Genomic DNA, 12,467 nt, shown 5'->3' with positions numbered 1-12,467 from the left:
AATGAGTAGATAGATGTCTGTACGACCACAGTGCCCATGGATGGATGGAAATTCAGAGGGTCCCTGCTGTACCAGCTGAATTTTGATCCAGGCAGGGAAGGCAAAATATAAGTAGATTAAACTTCAGCTTTCACTGATATTTTTTTGAAGGAAGAAAAAAAAAAACACGATATGGTTATGGTACTTTATTATTTACAGTCTTGTGCCAGGTGTTGTTCGTCTAGATATACATACACGGTATAAATCAAAGCACCTGCACTTCATAACAATGTACTGCACTCATATGAATGCTCTTTGCACTGCATTGACCAAAAAACGCGCTGGTGTGGGTTTTTTGTGTGGAGGTTTGTTAAAGTGGTTGTACACCATGTACAACCACTTTTACCTACAGGTAAGCCTATATTAAGGCTTACCTATAGGTACTGGAAATATTTCCTAAACCTCCATGGTTTTAGGAGATATTTACAATAAAGCCATGCACCGATGACTACGGCGCATTTGCATTTTACAAAGGGCAGATCGTGCCGATTCTAAAGGGGTCATGCCACGACTTGAGTGCCAGAGTTTGTGGCCCCAGAAGGAAGAGGGGTGAAGATGGACACTTGCTACTAGTGGAGACAGCGGTGACATCACATGCGTCGGTTTCAGGTAAGCGACACATAATGGGCTACTATGTGATGCACAGTAGCCCATTATGCTTTACCTTTCCAGGGAAATATAGAGGAAGTAAAACCCATCAGGGTTTACTTCCTCTTTAAGATCTCCAGGCAAATGGGCTAACTTTCTTAAAGCAGCATCAACACACAAAATATCACGCACTAAAGCACACATTGGTTGGAATGAGCCACGTAAAGCTGCACTCAGCACAAAAAATTCAATTTAAATAAATCCTTCTATAGGTACAAAGGATATAAAATCGACTTGTCTGCTCTTCAAATGCCTTTGCAAACCCAGATATTGCAATATAACATCATCATATGCTGTACATAGCCTGTGCAGAGAGCAGAGCTGTGGGAGGGGCCCAGCAAGCTCCACCTACCACAGGCTGACTGCAGAAAACCACAGAAGTGGGTGGAGACAAGACCAGTCACCTTGCACAAGGGGAGAGAGCAGCAGTGAGTGGTCTTTAGTACAGGAAAATCTCAAAACAACAAAATTGCATGGGGGTCCCCCCTAAACCCACACCAGGCCCTTCAGGTCTGGAAATTACGGGGAACCCTGCGGCAAATGTAAAAAACAAAATGGCGTGGGGTCCCCCCAAATCCATACCAGACCCTTATCCGAGCACGCAACCTGTCAGGCCACAGGAAAAGAGGGGGTGAGAGAGTGCCCCCCCTCCTAACATGTTGTAAGCGGGAGAACCCCAGGGCTCTGTCCTGGGACCAATTCTGTTTAATTTATTCATAAACAATATACATGTTGGTATAAATAGTTCAATCTCGGTGTTTGCTGATGATACAAAGCTAAGCAGGGCAATAATATCACAGCAGGATACAGAAACGTTACAAGGCCACCTCAATAAAAGAGAGGGATGTGCAAATATGTGGCAAATGAGGTTTAATGTTGAAAAAAAATTTAAGTAATGCACTTGGGGGCAAAAAATATAAATTACATTTATTTGCTAGAGGGAGACCCTTTGGGGATATCCAGGATGGAAAAAGATCTGGGGGTCCTAGTAGTGAGACATGCTCAGCAATGTATGCAATGCCAAGCTGCAGCAAGCAAAGCCAGCAGAATACGGTATCTCACAAAAGTGAGTACACCCCTCACATTTTTTGTAAATATTTTATTATATATCTTTTCATGTGACAACACTGAAGAAATGACACTTTGCTACAATGTAAAGCAGTGAGTGTACAGCTTGTATAACAGTGTAAATTTGCTGTCCCCTCAAAATAACTCAACACACAGCCATTAATGTTTAAACAGCTGGCAACAGAAGTGAGTACACCCCGAAGTGAAAATGGCCAAATTGGGCCCAATTAGCCATTTTTTCTCCCGGTCTCATGTGACTCGTTAGTATTACAAGGTCTCAGGTGTGAATGGGGAGCAAGTATGTTAAATTTGGTGTTATCGCTCTCATACTGGTCACTGGAAGTTCAACATGGCACCTCTTGGCAAAGAGCTCTAAGGATCTGAAAAAAAGAATTGTTGATCTACATAAAGATAGCCTAGGCCAGTGATGGCGAACCTTGGCACCCCAGATGTTTTGGAACTACATTTCCCATGATGCTCAAGTACACTTTTGAGTGCATAAGCCTCATGGGAAATGTAGTTCCAAAACATCTGGGGTGCCGAGGTTTGCCATCACTGGCCTAGGCTATAAGAAGAAGATTGCCAAGACCCTGAAACAGCTGCAGCACAGTGGCCAAGACCATAGAGCGGTTTAACAGGACAGGTTCCACTCACAACAGAACCTCGCCACAGTCGACCAAAGAAGTTGAGCGCACGTGCTCAGCCTCATATCCATAGGTTTGCATTGAGGAATAGATGTATTAAAACTGCTGCTAGCATTGCTGCAGAGGTTGAAGGGTCGGGGGTCAGCCTGTCAGTGCTCAGACCATACACCGCACAATGCATCAAATTTGTCTGCATGGCTGTTGTCCCAGAAAGCCTCTTCTAAAAATGACGCACAAGAAAGCCCGCAAACAGTTTGCTGAAGACAAGCAGACTAAGGACATGGATTACTGGAACCATGTCCTGTGGTCTTATGAGACCAAGATAAACTTATTTGGTTCAGATGGTGTCAATTGTGAGTGGCGGCAACCAGGTGGAATTGTACAAAGACAAGTGTGTCTTGCCTACAGTCAGGCATTGGGGTGGGAGTGTCATAGACTGGGGCTGTATGAGTGCTTACTCATGGTTACTCATGCCATGTTTACCCACAAAGGGATGCTCAGGTGTTCCACGCCTCCCCGTGCAGGCAGTCCCATTCATGTCTATTGGCACACAGCAGCTGCTCCCAATTTGACACCAATGGGAGCTCAGGGACATGCACCTGTATCCACATGGATGTCAAAGTAAGTGCCTGTGTCCGTGCAGCCACTGTGTCCCAATAGATATGAATGGCACTGCCTGCATGGAGAAGCATGGAACAACTGGATACCTCCCAACATTTTGAGATGGGAATGAGGGACATCTACTAACAAATGTATGTAGGCATAGGACACGCCCCCTGCCACACCCTTTAAAAGGAGAATTAACCAAAACAAAAAAAGATTAAATCCAAAGGGACTTTTTTTTACCACTACTATTCCTTTATATTGGCTTTTAAAATGTACAAATGCAGCAATTTAGAAATTGGATGAAAGGTGTAGCACTGGGAAACACTTTTTGAAAGCTAAAAAGTGTATTTTATATAAAACTATATAGCTCAGACCAAAATAAGGGACAAATTAGGTGGAATGAGGGACATTGCTCCAAATCAGGGACAGTTGGGAGCTATGCAACTGTTCATCCCCATGCAAGTATACATGACCATCCATGACCATAAGCTTTAGTACACCCCGTGTCAATGAGGCCTTTGCACTTGGGGATAAAATGTATTGCTAATATTTGTGTAGATATTTAAGTCAACACGAGAGGTGCTGTAGATTCTTATCTTCTGAGAAAGGAAGGAACTGAACCATTTCTGTGTAAAATGTATAGGGCAGTTATACGGGCATATTATTATTAAGTGCCCAGGGGTAAGTTCAGCTTTAAATAAATAAGAACAACATTATTATATTCTCAGGTACAGTTAGAATGTTAAATCTCCACTCTGCAGGAGGATCATTGAAGATTTATAGGACTTGGTGTCTATTGTTTACCCTTGAGGCGATATTGTATTTTTATAGGCAGAAGTTGACCTACGCCTATAAAGACATGGATGAGCGAGTTTGGGGTGGATGAACTTGACTGACCTGCACAGAGTCCTGACCTCAATCTGATAGAGCACATACAGTTTACATACCTTGGCAGAATTTATGATTATTTGGCCATTTTTCAGAGAATATGAATGATAACACAAACTTTTCTTTCACTCGTGATTAGTGTTTGGCTGAAGTCATTATTATCAGTCAACTGTTTACTCTTTTTAAAACATAATGGCAACAGAAATTACCCAAATGACACTGATCAATAGTTTACATACCCCAGTTCTTAATACCATGTATTGCCCCCTTTAACATCAATGACAGCTTGAAGTCTTTTGTGGTATTTTTTGATGAGGCTCTTTATCTTTTCAGATGGTAAAGCTGCCCAGCCTCCAGTTCCTGTCAATTATTGGGCTATCTTGCATGAACTGCAGGTTTGAGATTTCCCCAGAGTGGCTCAATGATATTGAGGTCAGGAGACTGAGATGTCCACTCCAGAACCTTCACTTTATTCTACTGTAGCCAATGACAGGTCGACTTGGCCTTGTGTTTTGGATCATTGTCATGTTGGAGTGTCCAAGTACGTCCCATGCGCAGCTTCCTGGCTGATGAATGCACGTGTTACTCCAGTATTTTTTTGATAACATACTGCATTCATCTTCCATCAATTTTGACCAAATTTCCTGTGCCTTTGTAGCTCACACATCCCCAAAACATCAGCGATCCACCTCCAGGTTTCACAGTAGGAATGGTGTACCTTTCACCATAGGCCTTGTTGACTCCAAATGTATCGTTTATGGTTGTGGCCAAAAAGCTCAATTTTGGTCTCATCACTCCAAATGACTTTGTGCCAGAAGGTTTGAGGCTTGTCTCTGTGCTGTTTGGCAAATTGTAAGCGGGATACTTTGTGGCATTTGCGTAGTAATGGCTTTCTTCTGGTGACTCAACCATGCACCCATCTTTCTTCAAGTGCCTCCTTATTGAGCATCTTAAAACAGCCACACCACATGTTTTCAGAGAGTCCTGTATTTCACCTGAAGTTATTTGTCGATTTTTCTTTGCATCCCGAAACAATTTTCCTGGTGGTTGGGGCTGAAATCTTAGTTGGTCTACCTGATCGTGGTTTGATTTCAACAGAACCCCTCATTTTCCCACTTCTTGATTAGAGTTTGAACACTGCTAATTGGCATTCTCAATTCCTTGGGTATCTTTTTTATATCCCTTTCCTGTTTTATACAGTTCAACTACCTTTTCCTGCAGATCCTTTAACAATTCTTTTGCTTTCCCCATGACTCAGAATCCAGAAACTTCAGTGCAGCACTGGATGAAAGATGCAAGGGCCTGTCAGAGGTCCAGAAACTGGTTGACCTTTTATACACACACACACACACACACACTAATTACAAGCAAACAGATCCCAGGTGAGGATGGTTTCCTTTATTAGCCATTCAAGCCCCTTTGAGTCAACTTGTGTGTATGTTATCAGGCCAAAATCACCAGGGTATGTAAACCTTTGATCAGGGTCATTTGGGTAGTTCCTGTTGCTATTATGATGTAAAAAAGTAAACACAGTTGATAATAAATGGCTTCAGCCAAACACTAACCATGAGTAAAAGATATGTTTTTGTGTTATTCATATTCTCTGAAAAATGGCCAAGAAATTCTGCCAGGGTATGTAAACTTATGAGCACAACTGTACATAGGGTACTGTATGCAGGGCTTTTCTCTCAGCGAATAAGTTCAGGGACTGCCCCCTCCTTGTCTCCACTCCCCTACCCACCTACAAGCACAGTCACTTGGTTCCACTCCCTATCCACCTCCTAGTAACACCCATTTTAGAGAATACAGAACCAAGTATTGTTTTGTGGTGCTGAGTAATTGGTATGGAACTTGTTAATGGTAACAAAGCAGGCAGTAAAACAGATCCCCTGTAGCTAGCAACAATGGATGCCCCCAGCAACAACAGACTGCCAATAGCCAGCATCAATAGACCCTTCCCTCAACACTAGATCCTTCCCAGTAACATACGATAGATCCTATGCAGCATCAATAGATGCCCCACTTGCCAGCACCCCTTGCCATTACATACATTCCACACTGGAGGTGCCAGAACTGCGTTCCCCCTGAAAATAAAGCCCTTACGGTAAGTATTTATACCTGTCTAGGACACTTAAAGCAGAGTTCCGCTCAAAAGTGGAAGCTCCGCTTCTGACTCCTCCACCCCCTCCAATGCGGCATTTGGGGGGGTGGAGGAGTCAGAAGCGGAGCTTCCACTTTTGAGCGGAACTCTGCTTTAAGTGTCCTAGACAGGTATAAATACTTACCGTCAGGGCTTTATTTTCAGGGGGAACGCAGTTCTGGCACCTCCAGTGCGGAATGTATGTAATGGCAAGGGGAGCTGGCAAGTGGGCAATCTATTGATGCTGGATAGGATCTATCGTATGTTACTGGGAAGGAATCGGGTACCTGTTTTTAACAGATACCCATCGTCCCCACTTCTGAGAGCTCTTGTCGGGGCGAGATCACTCAAAAGTTCGGCCTCCCTCCTCCTTCCCCCAGCCACCGGACGATTCAGAAAGAGCAGCGTGCCGTAGGGTTTGCCTCACAGGCAGCATCCGAGAGCCAATGGAAACATCGGCTGTGGTGCCGACATCGCTGGATTCCAGGACAGGTAAGTGTCCTAATATTAAAAGTCAGCAGTTACAGTATTTGTAGCTGATGACTTTTTATTTTTTGCTGGAAGAAGAGGAACAATTGTTACACACAGAATCTGCTGTGTAGGGTTCCAGAGAGCTCAGGTAAGTATAGTAATGAAGATAAAATCTTGTCCTTTATTCACAAAAAGTTAAGGCATGATAGTCTGACATTTTGGGACCTCACAGGATCCCATTTTCAAGGCAGAACATCAGCCTGTGATCCCTGCTACTTTATGTGAATAAAGTACAAGATTATCACGATACGAAGGTGTTCTAGTGCAGATCCCTATATTTCATGCAGGGGATGGCTGGAATTTTTACCCGAAGATCTGTGCAGGTTCCTGGCAGAGCCAATCACAGGAGCAGGGAGTGGGGAAAAGCTGCACACAAGCTGTTGGGTGATAAATTGTCATCTTAATGGCAGTTACAGAAAATTGTAGCCGGATGCAGAATGAGATAAAAAGGTCATTTTTAATCAGGGTAAAATTACAAAGCAGCTCATGCAGCAATTATATGTGATTTATCAATGTAATTAAAGTGGACTTTTTCTTCTACATCTTTAGATCATCTCTGGAAACTTTGATATCCACATTATTAAAAACTTTTTTTTACATCAAATAGATTTTATTGGTCCTGTAAAGTGGAACTAAGCCCATCAATTTAACGGTTTCAAAAACAATAATATTCAAGGCATGCCCAGAAAGAGAACAGTCACACTTGTGCTCTCAAACCATCAAATAGCTGGTGTCATAACTGATCACATGTGCAGGACCATGGTAATTGCAGATCAAAGAGAGGCTTAAGCTGGGTACACACACACAGTTATTTATTCATTTTTATTCAAACAATGACTTGAACAAAAACAAAATGACAGATACCTGCATCTACAGGAGAGGAGAGCAGAAGGTATGACAGTTTGTACAGGAGAGGAGTGTGGAGGGGATGACTGTGTGCGATGGAGAGGACGTTATAGCGGTGGTAATTACGTGCAGGAGAGGAGTGTAGAGGGTATGACAGTGGGCATTATGTGCAGGAGAGGAGTGTAGAGGGTATGACAGTGTTTGCAGGAGAGGAGGGTATAGCGGTGGGAAGTATGTACAGGAGAGGAGTGTGGAGGGTGCGACAGTGGGCAGTATGTGTAGGGACAGGAGGGTATAGCAGTAGGCAGTATGTACAGGAGAGGTGTGTGGAGGTAAAGACAGTGTGTACAGGAGGGAAGTGTAGAGGGTATAGCAGTGGGCAGTATATGCAAGAGAGGAGTGTAGAATGTATGACTGTGTGTTTATAGTAGGAGTGTGGCAGGTAGGACAGTAGGCAATATATAGAGGAAGAGAGTGTGGAGGGTATGACAGTGGGCAATCTATACAGAAGAGGAGTGTGAAGGGTAGGACAGTGGGCAGTATATACAGCAGAAAAAAGTGTGGCGGGTATAGCAGTGGGCAGGATGTACAGGAAAGGACTGTGGAGAGTATGACAGTATGTGCAGGAGAGGAGTGTGGAGGGTATGACAGTGAGCAGTATATACAGGAGAGGAATGTAGAGTGTAGGACAGTAGATCGTATGTAGAGGATAAGCGTGTGGAGGATATGACAGTGGGCAGTATATACAGGAGATGAGTATGCAGGGTATAAGAGAGGGTATGACAGTGGGCAGTATGCACAGGAGATGAGTGAGGAGGTAATACCTTTTAAATAAGGTGAAACTATGAACATATGGACTATCCAATCACAAGCAAAAAAAAAATAAAAAATATCAAGAACACGATTTCTTCTTGCACATGATTGGCTGATTGAGGAGAACACATCATCTTCTCACTCATTGAACTATATGAACAGCCTTGTCTCTATTAGTAAATCTGGAGAGAAGTCTCTATTGTGGTGCCAGTGAAGTACAGATGTCATATGTGGGATCCACATAATTCTGTGTCCGGGATTTATGGTCTGTGTTCCCATAGATAGATCAATGTCCTGTATTTCACTATAACATCTTCATCCTCATTCACATTCAGGAGATACGATGTATCCCGGCATTATCTGCAATGGATATTATGCATCTCGTCTGATTCTCTGCTAATCTCTGAAGGATGTCATATATTATATAAGGAGAAATGTGCTGCCATTTGGAATAATCCTGTCCTGAGCAGGGTGGGCAGGTATTGGGTCTGCACCCTGGACTGTGCAGTGGCGGGACGGATGATAGAGAGGACCAGTCACTACCTTTACAAGTCTGTAAGAATAGATTTGTCATAGAAAAATATACAGAAATACTATCATTTTTCATTAAAAAGTCATCCTTGAGAGTCTGTGACTTTGCCTGGGCTGAGATGATGTTATCAGTCTGCTGCAGGCAGGAGGAAACATTTCTTCAGTCTTTCCATCCCAGTGATTATGCTGGGATGGAAATTGACTGCAACATTGTTACTTTGAAGAAAATCACAAGGTAAGAGCCTGCAGCAGGGGCTGATGAGTGTCAGACATTTGTAAACATTACCAAGAACTTCAGATACCAGAATTTACATTATTGTTTCATCGCAGTCCAGGAAGTAGATGGTGGCCCTAAAGATACCTAAACAAACGGTGGCTCCATCCCTTTGGAGAGAAAAGCAGACAAAGGCATTGTCAGAGGGAGTACAGTGAATAAATACCTGGGACTGGGAGTAGTACACGGACACATTACATATTATGAAATATTATATCACATGAGAGGGATTTGTAAAAGACTCCCCCTACTGCCATGTGAAGGTCAACTCACAAGATGACTTCTAATTTAATTCACATTTCCAGGAGGAAAGCATTAAGCTGGTTATACACTAGTCAGACCTTTCCTTAAATCTCACCTGCTAGACCAATATCACTACCGGCCCGTCTGATTGGATACAAAACAAATGGTCTTGTTTATTGCATATTATGCAGGACCCCCACCACTCACTGTATCCTTTGCAGGACCCCACCACTCACTAGTCTCTGCAGGACCCTCACCACTCACTGTATCCTTTGCAGGACCCCCACCACTCACTGTATCCTCTGCAGGACCCCCACCACTCACTGTATCCTCTGCAGGACCCCCACCACTCACTGTATCCTCTGCAGGACCCCCACCACTCACTGTATCCTCTGCAGGATCCCCACCACTCACTGTATCCTCTGTAGGACCCCAACCACTCACTGTATCCTCTGCAGGACCCTCACCACTCACTGTATTCTCTGCAGGACCCTCACCACTCACTGTATTCTCTGCAGGACCCCCACCACTCACTGTATTCTCTGCAGGACCCCCACCACTCACTGTATTCCATGCAGGACCCCCACCACTCACTGTATTCCATGCAGGACCCCCACCACTCACTGTATTCCATGCAGCATCCCCACCACTCACTGTATCCTCTGCAGGACCCCCACCACTCACTATATTCTCTGCAGGACCCTCACACTCAGAATTGACATTACTATGAATTGTATCCCATGCAGGACCCCCACCACTCATTGTATCTTCTGCAGGACCCCCACACTCACTGTATTCTCTGCAGGACCCCCACCACTCACTGTATCCTCTGTGGGACCCCCACCACTCACTGTATCCTCTGCGGGACCCCCACCACTCACTGTATCCTCTGCGGGACCCCCACCACTCACTGTATCCTCTGCGGGACCCCCACCACTCACTGTATCCTCTGCAGGACCCCCACCACTCACTGTATCCTCTGCAGGACCCCCACCACTCACTGTATCCTCTGCAGGACCCCCACCACTCAGAATTTACATTACTGTGAATTGTATCCCATGCAGGACCCCCACCACTCACTGTATCCTCTGCTGGACCCCCACACTCACTGTATTCCATGCAGGACCCCGCCACTCACTGTATTCTCTGCAGGACCCCCACCACTCGTATTCTCTGCAGGACCCTTACACTCACCATTTCCTCTGCAGAACACACACACACCATTTCCTCTGCAGGACCCCCACACTCACTATATCCTCTGCAGGACCCCCTTGCTTACTGTATTCTCTGCAGCACCCCCACACTCACTGTATCCTCTTTGCAGGACCAGCACACTCATTCACCTTCTGAATTAGAATTAGCCTTGTATGAATTGACATTCCCCCCCAACTCTTGTGCAGATCTCGGTTATTTCTACAGAATGAACGCCCAGACAGTAAAACCCCTAAATGGAAATTTTTCAATAAAAAGAAATGGCAGAAGAAACAGCCAGACATGGCCAATGTTCTTCAGACACGGCGGTGAAAGGCGGCAGATCAGCAACTGAACAGTAAAGTGAGCAAAATATAAGCTGATTATGCTGTGAATTCAGGAGAGGATCTTATGTCTGTTACAAGAGGAAGGAGAGCGAAGAGTGGAGAGGGAAGGAGGAAATAGGGAGAAAGATGAGGGGATGTATGGGAGGGAGAGAGGGAGAAGGGTAAGGAGAAAGAGGATGGGGCAGGATAGAAGGAAGCAATGGGTAAAGGGAAGAATGGGGAAGATGGAAGGGAGAGATAGTGAAAGATAAGGAGAAAAGGGATGCAAGCGAGAGAAGGGGAAGGGAAGGATATAAAAATGTGGGAAGGAGGCTGGAAAGAAGAGAGGGGTAAGGGTAAGGAAACAAGGGGCTGGAGAAGAGGCATGGCACAATACGCCGACTGTAATTGCTACAGCTGCCTGCAGATAGGATCAGCAGAACACCAGCAATTGGGGTAGCACTGTGCAGATGACACAATACACCGACTAATTACTGCAGCTGCCTGCCTATGGTATAGGATCAGAAGAACACCAGCAATTGGGGTAGATTTAAGTGCACACTGTGCAGACGACACAGTACACCGATTGTAATTACTGCAGCTGCCTGCAGTATAGGATCAGCAGAACACCAGCAATTGGGGTAGCTTTAGGTGCACACTGTGCATATGGCACAATACCCCACTAATTGCTCAGCTGCTGGAGGATAGGATCAACAGAACACCAGCAATTGGAGTAGCTTTAGGTGTACACTGTGCAGGTGGCAAAATACACCAACTGTATTTGCAACAGCTTCAAATGAAATTAAATCACACTGTCTCTCCGTCTCTCTCTCTCCGCCGCCGCAACACACTACACAAGGCCGCCACGCAGGCAGCCTTATATAGTGTGAGGCGCGTACTAAACCCCCTGAGCCATAATAAGCGAAAGCCACGCTGGCTTTGGCAAATTACAGCTCGCTAGACAGACGGCGCTGTGATTGGCCAAGCATGCGGGTCATAGTGCATGCTTGGCCAATCATCAGCCAGCAATGCACTGCGATGCCGCAGTGAATTATGGGCCGTGACGCGCCATTTAAATTGGCGCTAACGGCCCGTAATGTTTGGAATTCGACGAACAGACGATGTTCGAGTCGAACATGGGTTCGACTCGAACACGAAGCTCATCCCTACTCCTCTGTAAACAGTGGAGCAGGTGTTGATTGCTTAGGGCTGTTCAGTGTTTCATAGGCTGCAGTTCTGCTACCCACCCTGTCTTCTAGAGACTGTTCGAGGTATAGTGGGAGGGACAGCAGGACAGGTAGCTTGAATATTTATGGAACTCTGGCCAATCACTCTGGAGGTGTGCCCAGAAGGTGGAGGGAGAGCCCATAAGTAGTCTGTGGCCTGGTCAGCAGAAAAGCAGATTTCCTTGGTCAAAAGGAGAGCTAGAGGAGCCAAGGTGAAGACATACAGGTCCCAACTAGGCTTAGTGGGAGGGACTACCAAAGAAAACTTTGTCCAGAGACTGAGTGAAGCTAGAAGAGAGTTTATGGGAGAAAGTCCAACTATTCTGGTGACTGAACCTTCCACCTTCCCCTCCACTTTTACAGAGGAGAAGTGGCTGTAGGGTGGTTTGGTCTCTTCAAGTGCAGTATAGCCAGGAGTTGTACAAGACAGCCAAGAGAGTGCAGTGCAGACAG

The sequence above is a fragment of the Lithobates pipiens genome, unplaced genomic scaffold, assembly GCF_037356315.1.
Source record: "Lithobates pipiens isolate NorthernLeopardFrog02 unplaced genomic scaffold, aLitPip1_a1.2 Scaffold_25, whole genome shotgun sequence".
Taxonomy (NCBI): domain Eukaryota; kingdom Metazoa; phylum Chordata; class Amphibia; order Anura; family Ranidae; genus Lithobates; species Lithobates pipiens.
This window is presented reverse-complemented; position numbering follows the sequence as displayed.